Genomic DNA, 27,565 nt, shown 5'->3' on the forward strand with positions numbered 1-27,565 from the left:
GGGGGGGAGGTGGAGGAAGACATACAGAGCATTCCAGTTATTCATTTTCAGTTGTGCATACACTAAACATTTGCAGGCTGAATGTGAAAAGTTCTTATGTGAGATTTGGGATAGCAATGGGAAAGCATATACTTGTGCTTTGAAAATATGCATTTTTTATGATAAGTAATTTTAGGAACATTATTTGAATGCATACTACTCCATTTTTGTAAATAACTATCTTTCTACCTGCATAAAACATAATACAGTAAATTAATCCAAAAGCAATGGTTAGGTGTACCCTGTATTTAATGCTGTAGTACATAGCAGAGTACTTAAGTTATAATGCTTCCATATACAAACTGTGTATATATTTAATTATGTATTAAAAAACTGTTTCCTTACCTTTACTGCCAGTTTATTTCTATTCTGAATTTCCAGTTCAGAACAGGTAATGGTGATGGGTAAAATGTCACCTGGCACATGAGTCAATGGTATGAGAAAGGGACTTCAGATTTGCAAGCCTAAATTTTGGATAACTGACATTTTCATCTGGGATCATAGATGAAAGGTAGGTGTAGAAGCAGGTAGTTACAGCTATTTAAATTTTTTTTATTTCAAAGATTCTATGGAGAACTCTCATCTAATTTAACTTAGTCATCTACATCTGAACTAGCAATGCTAGCCAGTCTTTACAGACAATGAATAGATAGACATTTTTAGGACATGATTCATCTGACCTATTTTAGACATTTACATAAAGTGATTCATGTGTTAGGAATGCCTATGTCCTTCCATTAGCTATACAAAAAAGCTGTGATGACTAATTCAAATGTATATGAAAGCAATGTGCATATATTTTTGGTCTGAGGCCTCCTACTTAATATGTCTGTCAAAACAAAATAAAAAATCTTATAAACCAGGCCCAAATAGTTAAAAAATTCCATGCACTGGGTAGATTTTATCTAGAAAAATGAATAATTGTTTTTCTGTAAAAAACAGATGACAAAAATTATTGAACACAGTTGCCATGGTTGACAAACTGATAAAAGTAACAAATTCAAATCCCTAAGAGAAAAAGAGACAAAACAAGAGAGAATGACAGAGGGATACCTGAACTATCCAGATGTTTTCAGGTCTGCGTTGGACCTATCCTGGCACAGTGCTAGTGTCAAAATGACTCTTCAGACTCTATTCTCGCAGCAGGTTCTGAGTTTGAAAAAATACTTGACTGCAGTAAAAGTTAGTCATAACTCTGTTGCCTGTGCTCCCAGCTCTGCTCTGCAGGTATTTTATCAGAAAAAAAGTTGAAGCATGACCACACTTTTCCCTTCAGACTGTGACCTCATATAATTCAAAATATAAGGACAAAAGTGGATGTGTGTGCTCAATGCTAGAAAAGGAACTGAGTAGATAAAGGTTCATGTTGGCACCACTTATGTAAACACCAAGGTTATGATATCCTCTTAATGGTTATGCTCCATGTCTTAGTTCAAGGATACACTCTTGGGACACAATTTAATTCTGGGCCAGATGCAAGCTGCCTCTGAGTGTTGATCCTCTAATTATCTATGCTGCTATATCCAGCACCTGAGTACCTCTGCAAAAGCCCTGGTATTTTTACAGAACAAAATAGAATCAAGCTCCAAAGAAAAACCACAAACAGAAAAGAAGAGGAGAGCAGAGGAGACTAGGATTAAGATCTGGGATTAGCCCAGATCAATCACCAGAAAAAAAAAAGAAAAAAAAATCACTTTTGTAAGTGGAAATTTAAGCCTTTTCAGTGACGGATCTATTTCTTACATGAACTAGTAGTCTTGGTAAAATTCCTTCTTTTTGAAGGCATGCTGAACTCCTTTGCCTTTACTTCTATGAAACACTTATATAGTATTATACAAAGTAAAGAAAAACACACTCAGCAACATTAGAACACTAAACTACACATATAGCTTCCCCATGGGGAAAAAAGGTAAGAGACCAAAGGAATCTGATACTGCAGAAACTTCCCTGGAAGAGCTATGATTAAATTATTGCAATAATATAGAAATACAGAAGTGCAATCAAGATATTATAGGTTATGATGTTCCTAGCAGTTGCATGGTCATGTTATCTCAGTTTTACATTTCTCTATTCTAATCTAATATCTTCAGTCGTGCATTGTAAACATAGTATCCTACTTCCAGAATTAATTCAGCTTTTATTCAATGATATTTCATGTAAAATGTGTAAACAGCCCTGAGTAAAGGCTAGAATACTAAATTTCCTGTTATTTTATGAATTTTTATTATATAATTTTTTTAATTCAAAAGATACAACCAGGATCCTGCTTGGGTATTGCCTAGCTTGATAAAAATGAACATTCCATGCTGTCTGTAATAGCAATGCTTTAGTAATATTTACCTGTCCAGAGTTCATACAACCTTTTTGATGACACAGCTTCCTGAGCAAGTTCTTCTTTCCTCTCAAAGCAAGATTTTTGGATTAGACCCTTGGGGATTTCAGTTTCTGGGTCTCATCAGATATGACTTTTATCTGAGGTATATTTAAATTTACCCTGGTGTGTATCTCTGCATGTTGTACAGAAACAGAATTGCAACCTGCAGAACAAAGAATCATAAGACCATATAGAAATGTGAGTAGAAAAGAGAGGAGAGATATCTTTTAAATTCTGGCTTTAGACAGTGACCATAAAGTCTAACAATAACTACAGGATCTGTGTATTTTCGTTCATAGTACCCACAAATAACTTCGATGAAGGAAACCAATACATCATTGGAGCCAAGATTTTGAAAGAAATGGCGTAAGAGCCCTATTAGTATCCAGTTCCATATTTACTGGCGAATCACTGAGTCTATATATATGTTAGGGTTTTTTTAAACATTCCTATTCTAAATTTTAATTTTTAAATCATTAAAAATTTTAATCCAATCTGTCTCTTCATTTGACTAATGTCATTAATAATTCAAAACCAGATATACAAAATGCATCTGTGTTCATTAAGTTTTCTCAAAATCATAAAAACTGACCACTAATCTTCCTTTTTTTTTTCTATGAATTTGTATTAAGTCCTTTGATAGTCTTCCATAACAGGCACTTTGAGATTTCATGGAATGGTTACCAGCTTCGGTTTTAATTGTTAAATTTTGCACTGATGAATTTAAACCAAATTGTGTCTTTGCAAGGTACGAAAGAGCACAACAAAACAAGTAGAAAGTTTCAAGATATCTGAACTAGTATTGAATGTGACAGGTCTTAATACATTTTTCTTTTTAAATACCAGATCCTATAGAATTCTGGATTTCAAAGGTGAAACCTCTTTGCCTCAACATTAGCTTCTGCTTATAGTGCAATAGAAGACAACTATAGTAAAGAAAATTTAGAAAGAGTTCTAGATACTTAAAACTAGAAAAAGTGTTACATTTCTGGGAAGTATAATGTTTCAATTTGTTGTTTGTTTTTTTTTGGTTGGTTGGTCGTTTTGGTTTGTTTTGTTTTTTCTCAAATTAATTTGAATAATATTCTTTAAAAATGTCAATAAAGAGAATGACCTTAGTAAAATAGTGAGAATTGATTACATGTGATATGATCACCAAACCTACTTTCTAAATTCATCTTTTCAAGCACTTCTGAAAAGTAATGAGACATCTCTAGTTGTTAATATGTTCAGGAAAGAATGTCTGTGGAAATCTAAAAAGAAATAAACAATATGCAAGGTGTTTACTTTTGCCTTAAGGTAAGGAAAACAAGTTACAAATCAGCTTGTAAGTGCTTGTTTTTTGTTGAAGCCAAACTAAGGGCTGAACAGTAACCAAAGAGTATTTTTCTTAATTGATCAAAGTTATTCCATTCTGGGAGAAGTTTTATATTTGAAAATAAGATTTTATCTAACACTGAAATAGAAAAAAAGAGGCTTTGTTTTATTTTTTTGGCTGACATTCTAAAATATATGCTTAGAAGCAACAAAGTGAACCATTAAAATTATTATACTAAATATTTAATCATTATTCCAACCAAAAGTATTGTAATTTCTAACTAGGAGTGTGATAAAACATGGAGGAGGGGGGGAGAGGAAGGGAAGCTTGTCATTGGAATATTCATACACAGATTCTGAATGATTAAATAGATTAGACTATGAAAAAGCCACCCAAGGGAAATACCATGACCACAATTTGACCTTCACTGAAATGAGGCTATACAGAGCTCACCTCAATTAAAGAACAGACTGTGCTAGGTGACTATGTAGGTCTTTTTTGCTATTAACTTTAGCTGGTATATAAACTCTCGTATATTGGCTAGCAACCCAAACATTTCAAGCACATGAGGATTTATTAATCTATCTAATATCTTTGTATAAAAAACATTTCCAAAAGATGTGTACAATACAAATATAATAATTTATATGATATCATATAAACAACCTTACTTTTTATGCTATGATGATAGTAAATATTAAAGATAATTTTAAACTTGGAACTGCAGCGTGTAATGTGCTATCTCTCACAATAGCAAAAGTCAAAATATTTTCAGAGTACTGGAGGTTAAAAATTTTGCTGTAACAACTGTCCAATATTACTACTCACTTGGAGTAGAGAAAGTACAATTTTCATTGAGTTTTTAAGCCACCTACTGAAATTCTGGGTTTCTAACCCTGTAGTCTTAATAGCCTGCTGTGGTTTAGCCGTGGTAGGCAGCTCAGCATCTTACAGCAGCTCGCTTATTTTCCCACAGTGGCATGGGGGAGAGAACCAGAAGGGGAAAAGTGTAAACTTTTGGGTTGAGGTAAAGATAGTTTAGTAAATAAAGAAATAGCTGAGTGCCCAAGCAAAGCAAAATATTAATTCTCTTTGGCAGGCAGATGCTTAGTCATCTCTAGGAAAGCAGGGGTCCACCACATGCAATGGTTCCTTGGGAAGACAAATGCCATAGGTCTGAACATTTGCTCCCTTCCTCCCTTTTCCAGAAGCTTTTAACGCTGAGCACAATGACATATGATATGGAACATCTGTTTGGTGAGTTGGGGTCAGCTGTTCCATCTTTCTCCCAACTTGCCAACTTGCCTCCCAACAGTGGCCAACTTGCTGGTGGGGTAATGTGAGAAACAGAAAAGGCCTTCATGTTTTGCAAGCACTGTTCAGCAATAACTAAAACATCAGTGCATTATCAACACTGTTTCCAGCACAAATTAAAAACATAGACCCATATTAGCTACGATGAAGAAAATTGACTCTAGCCCAGCCAAAACCAACACATAATAGTAACAGAAATTTCAAAAAAAGAAAAAAAAGTCCCAAAATACTACCAAGATTATTTTCCTGTATTCTGATAAAAAATTCCAGTACAGTGGTATTGAAACACTTATGGCAATATGTCATTCTTGATGAAAGAAATCCTGAAACCAGCTTGACAGAATAAAATATTTTCCTTCCGTTAAGATGACTTTGCTTCTATACCATTTTTTTGTCCTCACACTAGTTGCCACTTTAATTATAAATTACTTACACCAAACTTTACTGGCAGAAATAAAAACTTTGGTTTTATATTTAATGATAAGCCATAATCCATGCTTTAAATCATAACAGAATATAAATGATCATAAGCTATCATAAAGAATATATGACTGACATGTAAACTTTCCTGAAAAAAAAGTGTACACTTCTAATGCTAGTGGTTATTTTTTTGTTTGGCTGGGTTTTTTCCCCCACCAGGCAGTGTTTTAAAAATGCTTAAAATATTTTATGGGGTAGTAACTGTATTTTGATCAGCTATTCCATGAATATGGAGGAGATATTTTCTTGAACAACAGGAGATACTATTTCTATATTATTGCAAAATAAGGATGCTTTTAAAATACTGTATTGCATCCAAACACAAGCTGATAATTTAATTCAAGGAATTTTCATCCTTATGTGTTGAAGGCTCCAAAATGTCCAGAAAAGAAGCAACTAAAAGAAGATAATGAAATTATGAAAATTTCCTTAAATTTTAACAGATGAAGAGTTACTTAGCCAATCAATCCATGTTTCCTCTTTATAATGCCAAAAGGCTGCAATAATATCTCTCTCTTCCATTCCTCCTGCCCCTCTGTTCTTCTTCATTTGTTACTACTTTTATTTTCAGGTGTTTTTATAACAAAATAAACTTACAAGTTATTGTTTTCTAATCAGTTTTGAACATGGAAAATTTTGACAGAAAGAGAAAAATTTGGGAATACATTTTATGAGATCCCAAAAATATTGCTGTAGTAGACAGAATGACCGTCTTTACCATATTCACAGAAATGCATTATGTCAAAACATATCAAGCACGAGAAATTCTGCAAAGTACTGCGTCATTACAGATTCCCAAAGGAGAAGACTATTCAGTGTTTGCACCCTAGAGGTTAGGAGCGCATCCAATCTCAAAGACAGATTCAAAGTTACTCAGTGCATATAAACAAGGAAACTACATAGTTTTAATTCTGGTACCAACAAAATCTAATTGCTTTTCTCAGAATTCAGCATTTGCATACAACACCAAAACACCCTTTTAGCTTTTCTAATGTTAGATAAGCATTTTCTTTTCCATTCTAAGTTAGTCAACATGTTAAACTTTAAACAAGTAGCTAAACTGAAAAACAAAGCAAACCAAAAAAAACCAGAATCATCTTTTCAGTGCTGAATAATGTATCCACTTTCATTTTGGCAGCTAATTTTTCTTTTAAGAGCTCTGTTTTGTGTATAGGTTTTTCATAGCTTTTTCAAAATCTGTTTACTGCAAACATTACTGATCACAGTCTTCACAGCATTATTTCTGGCTATCACAGAGAGAAACTCAATCTGTCAAAGAGGAAGAATTATGTGGTATAAATTCCACATTGTTTGTTTTAATCAGTTTTCAATCCTCCATATATATTTTGAAGGATTGATTGATATATTTGTTTTTGTTTAGAAATATAAAAAGAAAATTAAACTTCTGAAGCACTGCTGGCTCATAGCTCTCCGCACTTTCAAAGCTGTTGAAAAGATAAAGATGAAAATACACAAAGCATAGAATTCTGATAAATAATTGATACACCATTAATTGAGAATATATTCCTATACCCTGAATTTTAGAATACTGTAAATCAGAAAAGGTCTTCATTGGTGACGTTTCATAATCAGTTATGTCACATTCCAAATACACTTTAAGAAAAAAAATGGAGCATATGATTTTCAGTTTTTACTGGTGATAACACTTCTAAAACCTTAAAGACAGGTTCTGTCTTCTCACTAAAGCTAAAGTTGATTAAAAAGTTAATTCTCATAAAATTATCATGGGGGGTAAAAAGAATTTTAAGGTTAAACATAGCCATTTTTTAGGACATGGAATTCAAAAACCAACTCCATTTCTGAATTATAAAAATACACAGCTATGCTCTTAAAAAAGAGGAGACATTTTCTAGTATGGTCACATAGAACATATTTGTGAGTAATGAGTAAGTTCTCAAAAGCACATTTCTGTAAAATACTGTAAGAGTAAAATGGAGTGAGAAACAAACAAACAAACAAAAAAAAAGCAAAACCAGGAACTGAGAACTATCTTAACATCTATGTAGATTACTAGAGTATGCTAGCAATAATTTAAGGTATTATATGATGCTATTTGTAATTTGTGCATGCAACTTTTAAATAACAAGACATGATCTGAATTGACAAGTTCCCATATGGTGCAGCAGAACATATTGGCCAGCCAGATGAATAGAAACAGGTTTGGAGAAGAGATTCGTGTGGAATAAGAATTCCTATTATAAATGATTTTGAGGGATTCTGTATTACTCAGACCTTAGCATTACCCCTGTAAGAAAAGATACTATTCTCATCCTCATTTCTAAGAAAAGAATGTGAAATAACCTTGAGTAGTCATTTGCTATAACACTACTATGATTCACAACGCTGTCACTGGAGTCTTCTATTAGCCTGCTTAACTCCTGAAACAAAAAAGAATGCAATGCTCTGCAAAACCTCATGAATAACAGAAGTACACTGAAGACCTCTGTAAGGCAGACACAGAGACTGTGAGAATGAAGACCCTAGGCCCACTGTAGGAGAGGATCTGGTTCGAGACCATATTAAGAACCTGAATGTGCACAAGTCCATGGGACCTGATGAAATCCATCCACAGATCCAGAAGGAGCTGGTGAATGAAGTTGCTAAGCCACTGTCCATCATATTTGAAAAATCATGGCAGTCAGGTGAAGTTCCCGACGACTGGAAAAAGGGAAATATAACCCCCATATTCAAGAAGGGGAAAATGGATGACCCAGGGGACTACAGAACAGTCAGTCTCACCTCTGTGCCTGGTAAAATCTTGGAGCAGATTCTCCTAGAAGGCATGCTAAGGCACATGAAAAACAACAAGGTGCTTGGTGGCAGCCAGCATGGCTTCACTAAGGGGAAATCCTGCCTGACCAATTTGGTGGCCTTCCATGATGGGGCTATGGAACTGATGGACAGGGGTAGAGCAGCTGACGTCATCTACCTGGAGTTGTACAAAGCATTTGACACTTTCCTTCATGATGTCCTTGTCTCTAAATTGGAGAGACATCAATTTGATATTTGGACCACTCGGTGTATAAAGAACTGGCTGGATGGCCGCACACAAAGAGTTGTGGTCAATGGCTCAATGTCCAGGTGGAAACCAGTAATGAGTGGTGTCCCTCAGGGATCAGTGTTGGGACCGGTCTTGTTCAACATCTTTGTTGGTGACATGTACAGTGGAATTGAGTGTGCCCTCAGCAAGTTTGCCGATGACACCAAGCTGTGTGGTTTGGTTAATACGCTGGAGGGAAGGGATGCCATCCAGAGGGACCTTGACACGTTTGAGAGGTGGGCTGATGCCAACCTTATCAGGTTTAATCGCGCCAAGTGCAAGGTCCTACACCTGGGTCAGAGAAATCCCAGGCACAGCTACAGGTTGGGTAGAGAAGAGATTCAGAGCAGCCCTGTGGAGAAGGACTTAGGGGTGTTGGTCAATGAGAAACTTAACATGAGCCAGCTTCAGTGTGCACTCTGTCATGGTTTAAACCCAACCACAAACCTCGTTCACTCACTCCCCCACCTTCTTGCCCTCACCCTGCTCCCAGAGGGACAGAGAGGAGAATTGAAAAGAACGCAACTCCCATGGGTTGAGATAAGAACAATTTAGTAACTAAGGTATAACACAAATCACTACTGCTACCACTAATAATAACTATGATAAAGGAAATAACAAGAGGAAAGAATACAACACCTCAGCAACAGCCAACTAATAACTCGCCCCACTCACCCCAGGCGAGCACCGACCGATACCTTGTCCAACCCTGCAGTGAACTAGCCCTTCCGGGTAACTCTCTGTTAAATTCTGGGCATGACGTGCTATGGCATGGAATACCTCTTTGGTCAGTTTGGGTCTGGTGTCCTGTCTCTGCTTCCTCCCAGCTTTCCCTCCTCCCTGGCAGACCATGAGGCTCAGAAAGTCCTTGTCCAGATCAAACATTCGAGCAGCAACTAAAAGCATCAGTGGTATCAGCTCTTTTCCCAGGCCAAAAATCAAAAACACAGCATTGCACCAGCCACCAGGGAGGAAAAAAATGACTGCTACTGCTGAACCCAGGACAGCACGCAGCCCAGAAAGCTGACCACATCCTGGGCTGCATCAAAAGGAGCGTGACCAGCAGGTCGAAGGAGGTGATCCTGCCCCTCTACTCTGCTCTCGTGAGACTTCACCTGGTGTATTGTGTACAGTTCTGGTGTCCTCAACATAAAAAGGACATGGAACTGCTGGAACAAATCCAGAGGAGGGCCATGAGGATGATCAGGGGACTGGAGCACCTCCCATATGAAGACAGGCTGAGAAAGTTGGGGCTGTTCAGCCTGAAGAAGAGAAAGCTGCATGGAGACCTCATAGCAGCCTTCCAGTATCTGAGGGAGGCCTATAGGGATGCTGGGGAGGGACTCTTTGTCAGGGACTGTAGTGACAGGACAAGGGGTAATGGGTTAAATCTTAAACAGGGGAAGTTTAGATTAGATATAAGGAGGAAGTTCTTTCCTGTTAGGGTGGTGAGGCGCTGGAATGGGTTGCCCAGGGAAGCTGTGAATGCTCCATCCCTGGCAGTGTTCAAGGCCAGTTTGGACGAAGCCTTGCGTGGCATGGTTTAGTGTGAGGTGTCCCCGCTCATGGCAGAGGGGTTGGAACTAGATGATCTTAAGGTCCTTTCCAGCCCTAACTGTTGTATGATTCTATGATTCTATGACCCAACTATGGTGAAGACTCTTCACAGACATACAACAGAAAAATTCTGCCTTAGACCTACTCAAATTCATTCTTGCTTATATTTTTAAATTGGATGGTAAGTTACGACAGGAATGAATGTATTGACTTGAACAGACATTTTTTACAACACAAAAGCAGAAAAGTATTCAGACTTTGGAGATAGGCAACAATGGAATACAGTTCTCTACTGACAATCTTCTCAGAAACCTTTGAAGAAATTTGAGCGCAGCCAGTGGTTAAATACACGGCTGCTGAAACAATAATTCTGCAAAAGCAGAAGTATAAAATATTTAAGAAATATTATAATTATAAAGCATGACAGCCCTACTCAATCCTGAGAAATAATATCTGTTGCATAGAATAGAAACATAATAGCTGTGTAATGTTTAGGACTGTTGAAGCAGTCAGTTTTGACCTTTTTGAAGGAAAAGTGTAGAAAGCTTATGATCAAAGATATTCAGGAATGAAACCACAGAGCAGCGTTCAAGCCAGACTCTTTAAATAGATACTGAACATTCAGTTCCTTCTGAAACTGTAGAAATTAATTTTTTTTTTTTTGTATGGCAGATTATGAAAAGCAGGTTATGACATACTTGAAAATCTTCAATGTACAACATATGTCAGTAGCAAAAAGTATTCCTTTCCTGAATTTAAGAGTATAAAATGGATCAACTGTTAAGAAAAGTCGTGTAAAAAATATTAACTAAAATATTATTGTTCAAGTAACAGGTGACTGTGGACTCTGGAAAAGTTATTGTGGTGAAAATACTAAGAAAGATAATACTCAGTGACAGTAATGTGGGAAAACCAGTTATTTTTCTAGTATTTTACAGCAATTTAGTGAATTGAGAAGTTGGTAGGTGTAGAATATTTAGATAGTTCTGTGATTATTTATGCTTTAGATTATAACAAGTGATAAAACAAATAAGTAGCATAATAAATAAATAAATGAGAAGGGTAGCTAGAAGCCAAACCGCTTTTGAAGAAGAATTTCAGTGTGTGCTGTAGCTGAAATGAAAAAAATAGAGATCAGAGATCACAAAGACATAATTGAACAGGTCTGAGTCACATTCAGTCTGCTTTGACTAGAGATCAGTCATGATTAAAATTTTGATCATACTGTTGTATATTTAGGAGGTTACAATCCTTGTGCACACATTTCTTTGAATGCTTCCACACTTGCAAATTTTGAAGCAGAATTTAACTCTTGCAGTTAAAACAACTTGTTGTGGTTTCAGCTGGGATAGTGCTAATTTTCTTCCCAGGGGCTGGTACAGTGTTTTGGCTTCAGTCTGAGAATAATGCTGGTAACACACCAATGTTTTCATTGTTGCTAAATAGTAGCTCTTACCCTGATCAAGGACTCTTCAGTCTCTCATGCTTTGCCAGTAAGGAGGGGCACAAGAAGCCAGGAGGGGGCGCAGCCAGGACAGCTGACCTGAACTAGCCAAAAGGGTATTCCATACCACAGAATATCCTGCTTAGTATATAAACCGGGGGAAGTTGTCTGGGAGTCACTGATTGCTGCTTGGGGATGGGCTGGGCATTGGTCAATGGGTGATAAGCAATTGTACTGTGCATCACTTGTCTTTCTTTTTTTTTTTCTTTACTGGAATAATAATAATGATGATAGTGGTAATTCTTATTGCTATTATTATTTTACCTTATTACAATTATTACAATCCGCAGGTCTTGCCTTTTTTTTTTTTTTTTTTTTTGCTGATTCTCCTCTCTGTAATACTGGAGGGTGAGGAAGGGGGGGAGTGAGAGAACATATGCATGGTACTTTCTTGCCAGTTGGGGTTAAGCCAAGGCACAACTGAAACAAGAACAGAGTGACAAATTTTAATCATTTGAGAGCATGCTACTGCCCCAGAGTAATTCCCATAAAAGTGGTCAAACTGCGAAGATAACTGAAAATTCCAAGGAACAAGCCATGTCCATAAATGTACCAAGGACAAAGAGTTGCATTTTAAGATAGGAATGTTAGAAACTAAAACCCCAAACCAGTGCTTATTGCTACCAAAAATCCCATGGAATCATTTGTTTTCCTTATGGCAGAAGAGATATTGAAAAATAAATAATTCAGTAGTAGCAAATAAAGAAGAGAGAGAAGAAACTCTCTTCAGGGAGTTTTACAATTTCATTGTAAGCTTTATATTGAGGGAAAATTCAACAAGACATAATTGTTACATGCTATATATTAACACACTCACAAAGTAAGTCTCAGGGGACAGGCAAGCAGATACAGAAACATTTTGCTAAAAAACTCCTGAGGAAACAGTGTTGCAAGTTATAACTTTCTCTTCTGCTTATTCATTTTCAGGATCTAGGGAAGCCCCTGAAGTCTTCTTGAGACTCAATATTTCTGAGTTTTTTTCTCCCTGGTGCTATTGTACGCTCACATTCAAATGTTAGCTATGATATATTCCTCCTGAGGTCAAGTTTACTCTTTTCAAAAGGTGCTGGATTGCTGATACCAGCAGACTGCTGGAGCATATGTGATCTATCTGTAAGGAATTCTACGATAAGCCTCTCACTGCTCTCAGAGCTATGAAATGCAACAAGTACTTCATAGATGCCACATTCTTCCTGAATGCCCTTGTATTATTTTGGAGAGTTATAGATAGAATATAATATTTCTTTGCTATACTCAAAGGCTTAATCAGTCAGATATACCTACCTTAGAATTTTCACCATTTTAGTGTAGCTGTTATGGAAAGTGTTACATGGAAAAAAATTCAGGAACATTCAACTTTGTTTCAGGAAAAAAAGCTATTTTTTTTCTACCTTAGTCTTTATAAACAAAAAGGAAATTGACATTTTCCAAGAAAATGTCAATCTAGGAAACTCTAGAACACATAACCTTTGTTAGGTTATATAAGTATATGGATAGAAAAAGCATATTAAGGGTCTCTGAAAGAAACTACAGCATAAAAGCAAGGAATTGAACATTGAAAATTGGAGCAGTGTTTGCAAAGACAAATGGTGAGTATAAAGGCTATTATCAGACCCTCTTACTCAACAGTATGTCTAACAGTAGCTATACCTTATGTATATATACACTTATATTTGTGTGCATGTTTGTATGTATGAAACTGAATGAGATTATGTGCTCCAGGAACACACGAGTGCTCAAATACACAGGACCAGACCAGAGGGAGTTTAAAGAAACTGAAATGTGGCAGGGTGCCCATCAGCTTCCAGCATCTAACCTTCACACTCGTTTAGATTATACTATTAACCAAAGTGGAAATGTAGACAAAACCCTTGAGGAGCATGAGGGTCTGGTTGGTGGTGTGAAAGAAATTAATTAGGAATTGAGAAAGTAGAAATGGAAAACACAGAGGTGAGAAATGGGGATAAATGAAGCCCTAAATTGCTGCTTTCAAACGAAGGAGGTTGTAATTTTAGTGATGAACAATATAATCTCTTAATGTGATGTTTCTTGATTTTGATAGCTTTGTAAGCTTGTTGAATAATAAAAGATTTGTACCAGGCCAGTTCCTAATAAACTGATGTTCTGTTTTCTCTGTTGGATCAAAAATCAGATTAAGCACATACTTATGTGTAGGGTTAAAGCTTTTTTTTCTGAAGATCATCACAATATTATTTGGGAAGACACCAGTTACATGTGATAATATTTTTGTTGCTGAGGTTTTATACCTGAGAAATACAATTCACTTTCTGGCTTTGCTTGCAATTCAAACTATGTGTATTTGCAATGAAAGCTGTGTTTATGACAACACTGGCAGCAAAATTAAATTTATTAAAAAATACTTGAGCTATAAATATCATTAACTGATTAGTGTTTTTAATTTTATCTGGACTACTAAAAAATTTGAAGGCATTAAAATAAATGTAATTTGTTCAAATACAAAGTAAATTTGTTTTTTAAAAGGAATACACAAATTTTGTACAACTGCACCTTTTTTAAGGAAAACCTTATTGCTATCTAGAACACTTCCATTTCTTATTGAGAAAGAAAAGTGTGCATGGTCTTAAGCCAAAGTTCTTTTTTCTGCATTTCCTGAAAAGTGTCCTGCAATGATCTGGGAGTAAGCTAATGAACACAGAATAAAACTTCTCATTTTTCATTTACAAAGTTAAAGTGTGTGTCTATGTGTTAAAAAAAAAAAATAAAAAATAAATAAAGTTTAAAAAATATTACTACTAGTGGGGTTAAGTAAAAAATTATCTCAAAGTATAAACTCAATCTAAAACAGGAATACACTAGTTATTAGTTTATCATACCTTACGGCAATATTTTTCAAACTGTTCAAAGATATGATGGTCTTTAAGGAAGAAAGCTTATGCAGTTTTTGCAGGGATTAATTGAATTTATAAAATAACATCCAAACAAAAGAAAAAAAAAAATTCTGACTAATGTATTTCCAGGAAAAGGGAATACTTTCCCACTGGTTTGTTTTTTTTTTCCCCTTGTCCATTGTTAGAAAAGAGATTGTTTGCAGGGTAAACTAATTAAAAAGTTTAAAGCGGTAAGCTAAACCTTAGTGATCTCCATCCAAGTCAATGAAGCTGTCCAATTTTGCAGAAAAGTATGTTTGTTGCAATAATTAATGTTAAGGCATTTAAGAACTGGAAATGTTAGGGCTTGTGATTCCTTTATGCCCTGTCCAAGAACATTGGAGAGAAGTAGAGATCAAAGCTGTTTCAGAGAAGTCCAGTGCATATATTTAACATCTGGTAACACCTAGAAATAGGATCATTATATTTTGCCTAAGATACCTGATCAAAAAATGTTCTTCCTATCATGTGCTGGACATATCTCTCAGTCTCATACAGAATTTTTTTTTTTATTTTTATTTTTTTTTTGTCAGCCAGGGTGGCAGATAGATAAGTTTGAATCAGACTGGTTTATTTATACAATATAATGGTAATCTTGCATGGAATGATTCTTCATGAGATGCTTTCTTAAGTTCATTACTAAAAAGAAAATGGGTTGCCAGTTTTGGCTTTTCATCAGTTCATATTGCTATAATTAATGTGATATTGCTGAACTTTGTGCCAGCTACAGTACATGTATTTAATTCATAGAATTTATAAATATCAGAAATTTTCAGAACTCTCTGATGAATGAGATGACTTAGTACTCTCTCTTAAGAACCACTGAAAGATGTATAATTTACAGTGTTTATGCATATTAAAATACTAATCTAGTGTTATCGGAGGATAAATTAATAGAATAATCTGCAAGCTGGCAGAACCCTCTGGTACAATGGTTCTGCATGTAGAAGCAATAAATAGCCTAAAGCAAACAAATAAATAACTATATTTTTGGGTATCAGAATATTAATAAACTTTGATCTTTTTAAGAATACTCCAGAAATATGTTTCTATCAGGAAATGCTTTCCAAAAATTTCTATGATTTATCTAAAAGAGTGCTTTACGTGTCTGATCCATATTTTATAGTTTAAACTATAAATATTTTTGTATGAATATATAAAGCTAATACAATTTAAAGATTGAGTTAAGGCATAATAATGGACCTTAAGATATGGGAACTATTCTTTCTCTAAAAAGAAAGCAAAAGAAAAATACAGAACTAAAACCACAGTAGAATATAAAATAATATGTGAAAAAATGCTGAAATTTACCACATTATTAACAATAATTAGGGATTTAAAAATATTCTATCATTACTGCACCACACTACTTTATTTGAAGGCTGCACTACTTTGGAAGGTAGACACATGGACTGTAAGAACAAAGACCCTGTCACTGTAGGAGAGGATCTGGTTCGAGACCATATTAAAAACCTGAGCGTGCACAAGTCCATGGGACCTCATAAAATCCATCTGCAGGTCCTGAAAGGAGCTGATGAATAAAGTAGCTAAGCCACTGTCCATCATATTTGAAAAATCATGGCAGTCAGGTGAAGTTCCCGACGACTGGAAAAAGGGAAATATAACCCCCATTTTCAAGAAGGGGAAAATGGATGACCCAGGGGACTACAGAACAGTCAGTCTCACCTCTGTGCCTGGTGAAATCTTGGAGCAGATTCTCCTAGAAGGCATGCTAAGGCACATGAAAAACAACAAGGTGCTTGGTGCCAGCCAGCATGGCTTCACTAAGGGGAAATCCTGCCTGACCAATTTGGTGTCCTTCTATGATGGGGCTTTGGAACTGAAGGACAGGGGTAGAGCAGCTGACGTCATCTACCTGGAGTTGTGCAAAGCATTCGACACTTTCCTTCATGATGTCCTTGTCTCTAAATTGGAGAGACATCAATTTGACATTTGGACCACTCGGTGGATAAAGAACTGGCCTGATGGCCGCTCACAAAGAGTTGTGTTCAATGGCTCATTGTCCAGGTGGAGACCTGTAACGAGTGGTGTCCCTCAGGGATCAGTGTTGGGACCGGTCTTGTTCAACATCTTTGTTGGTGACATGGACAGTGGGATTGAGTGCACCCTCAGCAAGTTTGCTGATGACAGCAAGCTCTGTGGTTTGGTTGATACACTGGAGGGAAGGAATGCCATCCAGAGGGACCTCGACATGCTTGTGAGGTTGGCTGATGCCAACCTTATGAGGTTTAACCATGACAAGTGCAAGGTCCTACACCTGGGTCGGAGCAATCCCAGTCACAGCTACAGGTTGGGCAGAGAAGAGATTCAGAGCAGCCCTGTGGAGAAGGACTTGGGGGTGCTGGTTGATGAGAAACTTAATATGAGCCAGCAGTATGCGCTCGCAGTGCAGAAAAACAACCGTATCCTGGGCTGCATCAAGAGGAGAGTGAACAGCAGGTCGAAGGAGGTGATCCTGCCCCTCTACTCTGTTCTTGTGAGACTTCAGCTAGAGTATTGTGTACAGGTCTGGTTTCCTCAACATAAAAAGGACGTGGAACTCCTGGAACAAGTCCAGAGGAGGGCCACGAGGATGATCAGGGGACTGGAGCACCTTGCATATGAAGACAGGCTAAGAAAGTTTGAGCTGTTCAGCCTGGAGAAGAGAAGGCTGCGTGGAGACCTCATAGCAGCCTTCCAGTATCTGAAGGGGGCCTATAGGGATGCTGGGGAGGGACTCTTCATTTGGGACTGTAGTGACAGGACAAGGAGTAGCGGGTTAAAACTTAAACAGGGGAAGTTTAGATTGGATATAAGGAGGAAGTTCTTTCCTGTTAGGGTGGTGAGGCACTGGCATGGGTTGCCCAGGGAGGTTGTGAGTGCTCCATCCCTGGCGGTGCTCAAGGCCAGGTTGGACGAAGCCTTGGGTGGGATGGTTTAGTGTGAGGTGTCTTTGCCCATGGCAGAGTGGTTGGAACCATATGATATTAAGGTCCTTTCCAGCCCTAGCTGTTCTATTATTGTGATTCTATGAGAAACTACTGTGTTACTGGTATTATTACAGTCAAGAAGATATTCATCTTTCCAGGCTTCAGAATTCCAAAAAATAATGTTCTAAATCCATGTCATTCTACATCAGGACATCCAACATTGCTGTTTTAAATGTTGATTTTAAGGAGTGGTGATTAACTCCACAGAGGTTCCATTTTCTTACCATTGGCTGTAGGATGTTCGTGGCTCAATTTTTGTTAGTCATCCAAAGCAATTTTTATACTAGTAATCTAAAGCACAGTGTCCAAATTTTGGCCTCCAGTGCAATGTACTTGCTTGTTCCTGGATATCCCATAGGAATAAGGCAATCATATGTGCATTTCATGAAATGTTTGATGGTGATTTTATGTCTTTTCTCCCTAAAATCTTCAAACACTAACGCCTGTGTTTATGAATTGCATGATAGGTCTTGGAAGTCACAGCTGTGACTATACAGAATAACTGTGCTGTGAATGAAAAACTAGCCAGTGAAAAAGCAGCAGAGATTTTATCCCTTCCTGAGAATCAGAGAAAGGTATGCAGTTTGCTCAGCTGGGAAATCAAATATCCCTGACACAAACTGCTGGGTCAGGGACCTCCAAGTATCTGAAGATTCTTCTGAGTATGGAGAGGTTGTTTTACTGATGGTTGATCATTTAAAGTGAGTGGTTAGTAACTTTATAAATGACAATTATTCTGAGGGGATAAAGCATTAAAAAAATTAAATTTTAAAATACAACCACCACCCCCCCTACATTAAAAATGGGTTGAATTAACAGGGACAGTTGCTATATATTACTGTTTAGTAATTCTCTACTTGCATGGACTATTTAGAAATATTTTAGTATGTTAGAAGTGTATCACTGGCTGACTGCAAACATGCAGTCAAGCAAAGGTAATCAACTTACCTAATTGTCCTACATTTTGAGAAAAACTTACATTTTCCTGTCTTTTCCCTATACACAATTTTTGTTTCAAAGGCCTCCCAATGAAAATACTAAAAAGAAAGCAGGAAATAACCCCCCATATTTTTAAAAGCTACATTAATTCATCAGTACTGTCTTTTTAGAACAACCCCTCCACAGCTTTCTGCATTTCTTTACTTCATTTCTGCCCTTGAGACACACACTGGATTGCCGATATCTGATAATATCTATATGCAATAACTTTTTTTTTCATTTTTGTTCTATAAATTAAACTCTGAAAGCTCTACAGAGGATAACATAATCCCTATACTAAATCTTTGGTTGTTACAGTGTAATTTTGAATGTATTCGCTGGCATACTGTTTCTTGTATGTGTATGCTTACTTGTGCGCATATGCAAGACAGGGTAAGTGCAATAGAGAAAAAGTCTTTTATTTTAATTACAAAATGGATTATTTTTTTTTTTTTCTCAAACTATATAAAACCAGCATTGGAACTATTGGTTTTCAGACTCCATGAACTTTCTGGAGTGTAGTCTATGAATGTATTGCAGCTGCTTCAGTGTTCCCATGATATTTTTGTTTTAGGTATTTTTGCTATGACATTATTTATATGCCTGGTTTTAGAAGTGTCTATGTACTCTAAGCAAAGTGTACTCCTGAAAATAATTGAAAAAATTTTTTTTTTTAATTATCTCCTGAAAAATATATTTTTAAATTTATTTCTTGGTGAAAGAAAATACAGGCTGTGAGTTTTCTGCAAACTTGGTAAGTATGATGAAGTTTTCTACCCCTGAGAACTAATTTTTTCAAGACACAAAGTGACTTAACTTTATAGTAATGACTGTAAGAATTGCAAAAAATGTTATGATAAAATGGATATTAGTTGGATATTAATGGATATAATTAGATATTAAATATAAAATACCCTTACTTTAGTATGGATTCAGTCTGTAATAATAGTCTTTTTTTTTTCTTTGTATTAAATTACAATAGCAACACTACTAGATATTCAGTCTCCTTTTCTAGTATATTTTTCTGAAGGACCCAAAAAGTGGCAGCTAGCAGAGAGTGTGAGACAGTAACAAGAAATGCTAGATTCTCAGAACATATTAAGGTAGAGCATATGAATCATAGAGATGGGCTTTCACTCATATTTCTGTAATGTGCATTGCTTAAGGTAGTTATGAAGATCTAGTCTATTGGTAATTGCAGAAAGCCCATAAAAGTACTAACAAAGAAATTCCATTTATAGAAATTCCATTTATAGTTTGACTTGATATAAACTAATAAAAAACTAATAAAATTAGTGGAAACATTGCAATACTTACGTATTAGTTAATTTAACGTTGAAAATATTTATGTATCTGTCTTTAGTGGTGATGAAGGATGATGAAGATTTTTCTTTCTGGTGGAAGCAAGGGTGATAATTGGGAAATATACAGTCTGTCCATCTTGCAAGGTATAATGTCAGTGACAGGCATTATAACTTCTTGCATATCATTTATCATGCAATGTATTCATCTTTACCTCAAGAAATGACACTTCTTGCTGACCTGAAGAGCTTTAAGTGTCTTTAAAATTAATCATTACTCCAAAATAGTAAATAATGACATTCTCTGCCTCCCTGTTTAAAGACCAAGAATGGTAGATATGAGTGGCAGTTAATACATCAGTCTTTAAGAAACGTGGAAGAAAAATGTTGCGAATTGCTCTTGTGTGTATTTCTGGGTATTCAGCCTGAGACCTAAGAAGTCACATTCAACTGTATTTTCATTGATTATTCATTTCTTACACTAAGAAAGATTAAAAAGACCTGCACCAGAATGGTCATAATACCACTGTTTGTCTGAAGGCACATTCAGGTCCCTTCCCTGGCCCAAGAAAAACAAAGTTCAGATACAAAATAGGAGGAAAAATATGAAAGTGCCTGAAGACTAATTACAAGTCTAGAACACATGATACAGAGAAAAGATGGAAAGATTCATTGCTACAAACTTCAGAGAAAAACATAATAACCAAACACATAGGATCATAGAATAGTTAGGGTTGGAAAGGACCTTAAGATCATCTAGTTCCAATACCCCAGCCATGAGCAGGGACACCTCACACTAAACCATGTCATCCAGCATTCTGTCCAACCTGGCCTTGAACAGCGACAGGGATGGTGGCACAACACATTCACAGCTTCCTTGGGCAACCCATTCCAGTGACTCACCACCCTTACAGCAATAAAATTTCCTCCTCATATCCAATCTAAACTTCCCCTGTTTAGGTTTCAACACAATACCTCTTGTCCTATCACTACAGTCCCTAATGAATAATCCATCCACAGCACCCTTATAGGCTTCCTTCAGATACTGGAAGGCTGCTATGAGGTCTCCACGCAGCCTTCTCTTCTCCAGGCTGTACAACCCCAACTTTCTCAGCCTGTCTTCATACAGGAGGTGCTCCAGTCCCCTGATCATCCTTGTGGCCCTCCTCTGGACTTGTTCCAACAGTTCCATGTCTTTTTTATGCTGAAGACACCAGACCTGTACACAATACTTCAAGTGAGGACTCACAAGAAGCTACAAAGGAAATGGAAAAAAATATTCTTGACATCAAGAGAACAGGAAATGTAGCCTGCAGAAAAATCTTCTAAGGTCCATTTTGGAAGGTGTAGGGGGTAGGTGGTGTATGAAAGAAAAAAGAAAAAGAACATAATTAAAAAAAACAAACGCTTATGACACTATTTAAGCAGTTTAAAAATCTTGCAGAGGTAACATTACTTAATAAAAAAAATAGACAATTTTTTGTCAGACAGTTTCTGTGTGAGCAAGGTATATTAGAACCTTGTTTAAAGCAAACAAATTAAAAAAGCTCAGGAGGTACCATCTACTTCCACTTGCTTCTAATGTACAAATCTGGACCTGACACACTTATCCATATGATACTTGCAATTCTGAACTATTTATTTTTTGTTCCTGAAAAGAACAAAAGATTGTTTTTTTACTATCTAAAACTATATGAGAAAATTTCAAATCTTAGTTTAATGTCACATAAAAACTGTTTCCCACTTCAGTTACAGTGAAAATCAAAATCTCTGTTATCATTAAAACATGATTTCCTGTTCATGTGTGGATGTACAGAAACCATTTAAAATAAAATCTGTCTCTGTATATTCGCAATTGAAAAAATAGCTCCAAGAAATGCAAATTACCACAGTTATTCTAACAGAAAATTGTTATTTTGCAGCAGTAATCTTCATTCAGTACCACAGCTTATAGTTCTGTGGGGAACTACTACTGCTATGCTGCGATCAGCATTTTGGAGTGGTTTGACTGGCTTTTCCACAAATAAGGGAACTGGTGAATAATTCTTCCCTTTGAGAAAGACACAGATTGCCTCCAAATAAAATTTAAGGACTCTCTACATCTCTACCTGAAAGATAAACTTTAACAGAAGACACCTGTAAATCACTCTAGGAAAACTGTGTAACACCTGTGTAATGGTTGGGGTGGGCAACACAGTTGCAGGTTGTAAGTGAGGAAAGAGGAAGTTAGTTAAGAGATTTGCCAGTGGGAAAAGACAATTTGTTTCTTTCCCATGAATCTGGCAGAGAAGGAATATAGATCCTGGAATTATGGGTAGAAACAGAATGAGGTTGCATAGCTTTACAAAACATGGAGCTCTTACTGTATACAGCAGAAGGTACTGCCTTTTGGAAGTCAGTCAAAGTATAGAGAACTGTATTTCGAACTATGTTGGTTTCCCTGTTGCTCAAGTAATATAAAAAAGTAAAATTCATTTCCTGGAAAGAGATCAGATATATTAAAGATGTGTCAGGATTAGTATTTTATGTAGGTTTTAATCAGAACATTACCACATCGAACCCAGTGACACAGCATTTTTAAGAGAAAGTGGCAGGAACTATATAATTCATGTCTACTCAACTTTTTATGGTATAAGAGTCCTAGCTGGTACAGGATTAAAAATAATGATGCACAAATCTTAAATCTTATGAGCACTAATTGAGCTAAGCATTAAGAATTTGGATTTTCAGTACTTACAATTTTATTCTGTTTTCGTTTTTCAGTATGCAATAGCCAGTGCTTATTTTTTTTAATTTCTAAATCAACAGTTACTTCACTTTAATTTGTTCCTGCTTACTAGTAATTTCCTGCAAAACTCTGTCTTAGAGACCAAGCATTTCTCATATGTAGTGTTAAGTGTATATATTTCTAGCTGGATATGAGACCCTAATAAAATAGGCAAAAGAATCTTAGATTAAGGAATCTGAAATGAAGGGATATTAAAATTTCTGGTCTATTTTGTTAATCTCCTCTAACACAAAAAATTATACCAAATACTCAATATTAGAAGAAAGACATAATTTAATTCTTTGTCAATCCAAATAAAACTGTATAACATCTCATTGTCTAAAGTAATTCATAAGGATATGTTGGAGTGCATCATCTGTTATTCCTTTTGAACTAATCATGCATTCAGACAGATATAAATTCATATACTAAGTCAATCTTATTCTAGGAATATGTTTGCAATTATTTTCCATATGCATGATGTTTTCCATTATATAAAGAAAAAAAATCCTTCTTAAATTAATAATTTCATCTGCAGTTTTAATAAAAAAATTGCTCAACAAATAAAATAATGAAACATCTAATAGCATTTTTACATAGTTATTCCCACACAACTCCTCAATATAAAAACTCCAACAAAAAAAAAACCAAAAAAAAAACCCAAAAACCAAATTGCACAACAAATAAAATAATGAAACATCTAATAGCATTTTTACATAGTTATTCCCACATAACTCCTCAATATAAAAACTCCAACAAAAAAAAAAAAAAAACCCACCAAAAAAAAACCCACCAAAAACTTTGAAAGAAAAGGTGTCAAATATTTACTGCTCATAGTTAACATAAATTGATTACAGGAATGTGTGCAGCAGTTACCATTCTATCTAAGAAAACCACATTCACACTCTGGAACACATCCGGGTCTTCCTGGATTGTTACCATATAGATACAGGCAAGATTCATCAGGGAACTTTGTTTAAAAATTTTACTAGGCTAGGCACTGTCATGTAAATTATAGCATTATTATCAGTGGTGGCATGCATGTCAACAGTAATTAAAACACCCAAAAAAAACCCCAAACAACAACAAATCCAGCAAAACCTTTCAAGTCCTATAGATATAATGAAAAAAAAAAAACCCAGCATATTTCCCAGCTTTCCAAGGAACAGAATGCTACCCAGCTGTTCTCATTTCAAATTAATATCATACCGTGAAATGATTGATTGAGAATTACCTATGGACTCATGGCAATGGAATTGCAGCTTTTTATAAGCAGAAAATAGAAACCAAAATTATTTTCTCATACAGCTTGATTTTTTCATTAGTAGGCATTGATATATGGGGCTGGTGGGGAGGAGGAGGAAAGTAAAAAGAAAGGTCTAGTTTGCTATAAATTGCTCCTTAGAGTGTTATGTCATGCATGTCTCTGAGAGAACATTATTATAGGCTTCAAGTAGGTGTAAAGCTTTATGTATACAGCTTTCTTTGTGCCAAATGAATATACTTTGTTTGAAAAATCTTTCGAGTCACCTCAGTCTACCATCTTAGTAGAATGCTGAAAAAGAGATATTTTTATGATGAACAAGTCTTTCTGAAGACATCACTTATTAATATACTTTTTTCAAACAGTTTTTAATTCACTGCATAACCGCACATACTACCTGCAGGACCTCTGCCAGTCAAAAATCCACTCTACTTTAAAATAGCAATATTAGTTCTTGCATTATTTATGAGGTTTATAAAAGATGTTCTCACTGAATTGTAATATGTATTGTTATTCAGCTATCTCAGTTACACCTGGAATACAAAATAACTATTAACTATTTATAGTTTCGAAAAATTTCCTTTTTAACAGCTTCTCTGCAGTAATATTTGGGACAGGGAAATCTTTCTGCAAGTTTAATTTCAGCCAATGTGTCAGATTCTCCTGTTCATATTTTAAGCAAACAAACCCCCCCAAAAAAAACAGGGTAAAAACAAGCCTTTATTAAAAAATAAAATTCAATTTACTTCATGTGACCACAATTTCATTTTCAAAAATAAAGTAACAATACTTTTGTTCCTTTGCTGAATCTGAAATTCAGATTTAGATAGATACATCACAGTTCACTTCATGGGATTAAGTTTAAAAAAATATTTGCAATATATTACCTTCTAGGAGATTTTAATCTCATGCAATATAGAAAAGAATTTTTTTCAAGATGGATACTTCAAAGGTGGACCTTACACATGATATCGTAGAACAAAGTCAGGCTGAAAACATGCATCATCCAGTTGTAAATCAACAATGTACATATAAAAGATAACTTCATTCTTGAAAATATATGGTAAGGAAAATCTAAAAAAAAAAAGTGAATTTACATAACTTATGTTGACTTCATTACATAGACTGTAAATATTCAATAGGGCATTTTGTAGAGTTCTGGCTGAAAGACTGTAGGAAAACAAGCTCATTAGTGTTATCAGTACTTATGAATAAAAATGGATAGTGTATGACAGTCTCAGTAATTAACATCAATATAAGTTGATATGGTCACACATGTACTAATGTACATATCTCAAATACTAGAGACAGCAGAAGTTTTAGATACATTTAATCCATCAGTTATGGACTGGAAATATAAACATCCAATTGTCATTCAGAGAGGCACCAATAGAAAGGAAGCACATTATACATTTCTGTAAGATGAAGATAAGTGCATAAGCCACAGTGATGGAGATCAGCTTCTTTGATATCTGGAGGGCTTTCTTTCAATACAAAAAAAGGTGTTGGAAGCAGTTTGTACAAGGATAAAGCTTAATTATATGAAAGAGCAGAAAAATAACCCAAGCTTGATGCAATTTATAACTTCAATAAATTCTGAAGTACTTTTAAAATAGAAAATCTCATTTCACAAGTGGTGAGCACTTCTGTACTGTACAATATTTCCCCTTTATTTAAGTAGTGCCATTTTGATTAACTCACTTGTTTTCATAATGAACAAAAATTATGTCTGTTAATTACTCTTAATTTACAAGGTAATTAATGTATCCATGTTATTCAAAAACTCACAGAAAAATGCTGAAAAGTTTATTAGTTTAAATATTTGAATTAAGAAGAGTAGGTGTGAATATTCCATTTTCTGATACCTTGCAGAAATATGGAAAGCTTGTAATATGTTTTCCTATTAATTATTACTGTCATATTTTGCATCCAGTTCTACCCTCAATTAACTCACTACAGAAGAAATTCTTAACCTTGTCATTGCAGGATCAGGGTTTGACAATGTCTGCCTACAGTTGGGGCCCTAAGCCATAAATGTTAGTAAGACTGATGAGGATTAGCTATCTAAGTGCCTTCTCTGATGTGTGGTAAGGATGCATGTCATGTCTACTCTGAGCAAAGATGTATGGCAGATTCACATTACAAGACACAGTGCTAGGCAAGATTGAAATCTCAAGAGTGAAATTAAGACGCAAATGAGGTCAAGTACTGTAATTGATCAGTTGGTTTATTACAAAAAGACAATTATTATAAAAAAGGGAAATTATTGTAATAAAGAGAATAGTGAAAAGAAGCAAGAGTTCGGGGTGCAGAGAGAGTGTCACCACGGTGGATCCACAGTGTCCTGGGGATCTGCAGTCATAATCAGAAGTGGTGGGAGTCCTTCAGGTTCTGCAGTGAGTATCAGAGCAGAGTGTCTGCAAGAGTCTGTAGGTCTGTAGTAGTCATCAGAGGTAGGTGTCCTCATAGAAGTGTGTTCTTCTGGAGTTGTATCCTTGAAGGTGAGCCTTTGGATCAGTCCTGGTGGAGTTGCCCTCATGCCTTTTTCCTCCTTTTATAATGAGTTGGGGGGAGTACCTCTGTTCTTAATGTCACATATTGCACATTCCTGGTGGACTAGTTTCTCTGATCCTGCAGATAGCTCTTCAATTGGACTTGTCTGCAACAATTCTTGGAATAATGGACAGCAATTCTTCATACCAGTCCTTGAGATAATGGGAAAAATCTTCCAACCCATCTCTGAGGCAATGGCAGGTGGAATCCCATCTCAACTTCTCATACCAATCTTTGAGGCAATGGACAGTGGAGTCTGCTTTCAGATCAGTCTCTCACACTCATCTAGCTAACCTATCACAGCACTGAATAAAAATTAGCAAGTCCTTCCTGCACTCTGTGGGATAAAGAAGAACAAACTTTGACAAAAAGTGAAAAAATGTCACATACACATATAGAGGGATGTATTTTGGGAGACTATAGAATCATAGAATCATAGAATAGAATCATAGAATAGTTAGGGTTGGAAAGGACTTCAAGATCATCTAGTTCCAACCCCCCTGCCATAGGCAAGGACACCTCACACTAAACCATCCCACCCAAGGCTTCGTCCAACCTGGCCTTGAACACTGCCAGGGATGGAGCAATCACAACCTCCCTGGGCAACCAATTCCAGTGTCTCACCACCCTAACAGGAAAGAATTTCCTCCTTATATCCAATCTAAACCTCCCCTGTTTAAGTTTCAACCCGCTACTCCTTGTCCTGTCACTACAGTCCCAAATGAAGAGTCCCTCCCCAGCATCCCTATAGGCCCCCTTCAGATACTGGAAGGCTGCTATGAGGTCTCCATGCAGCCTTTTCTTCTCCAGGTTGAACAGCCCCAACTTTCTTAGCCTGTCTTCATGTGGGAGGTGCTCCAGTCCCCTGATCATCCTCGTGGCCCTCCTCTGGACTTGTTCCAGCAGTTCCATGTCCTTTTTATGTTGAGGACACCAGAACTGCACACAATACTCCAGGTGAAGTCTCACGAGAGCAGAGTAGAGGGGCAGGATCACCTCCTTTGACCTGCTGGTCACGCTCCTCTTGATGCAGGCCAGGATACGGTTGTCCTTCTGGGTTGCGAGCGCACACTGCTGGCTCATGTTAATTTTCTCATCGACCAGCACCCCCAAGTCCTTCTCCACAGGGCCACTCTGAATCTCTTCTTTGCCCAAT

The sequence above is a fragment of the Lathamus discolor genome, chromosome 5, assembly GCF_037157495.1.
Source record: "Lathamus discolor isolate bLatDis1 chromosome 5, bLatDis1.hap1, whole genome shotgun sequence".
Taxonomy (NCBI): Eukaryota; Metazoa; Chordata; class Aves; order Psittaciformes; family Psittacidae; genus Lathamus; species Lathamus discolor.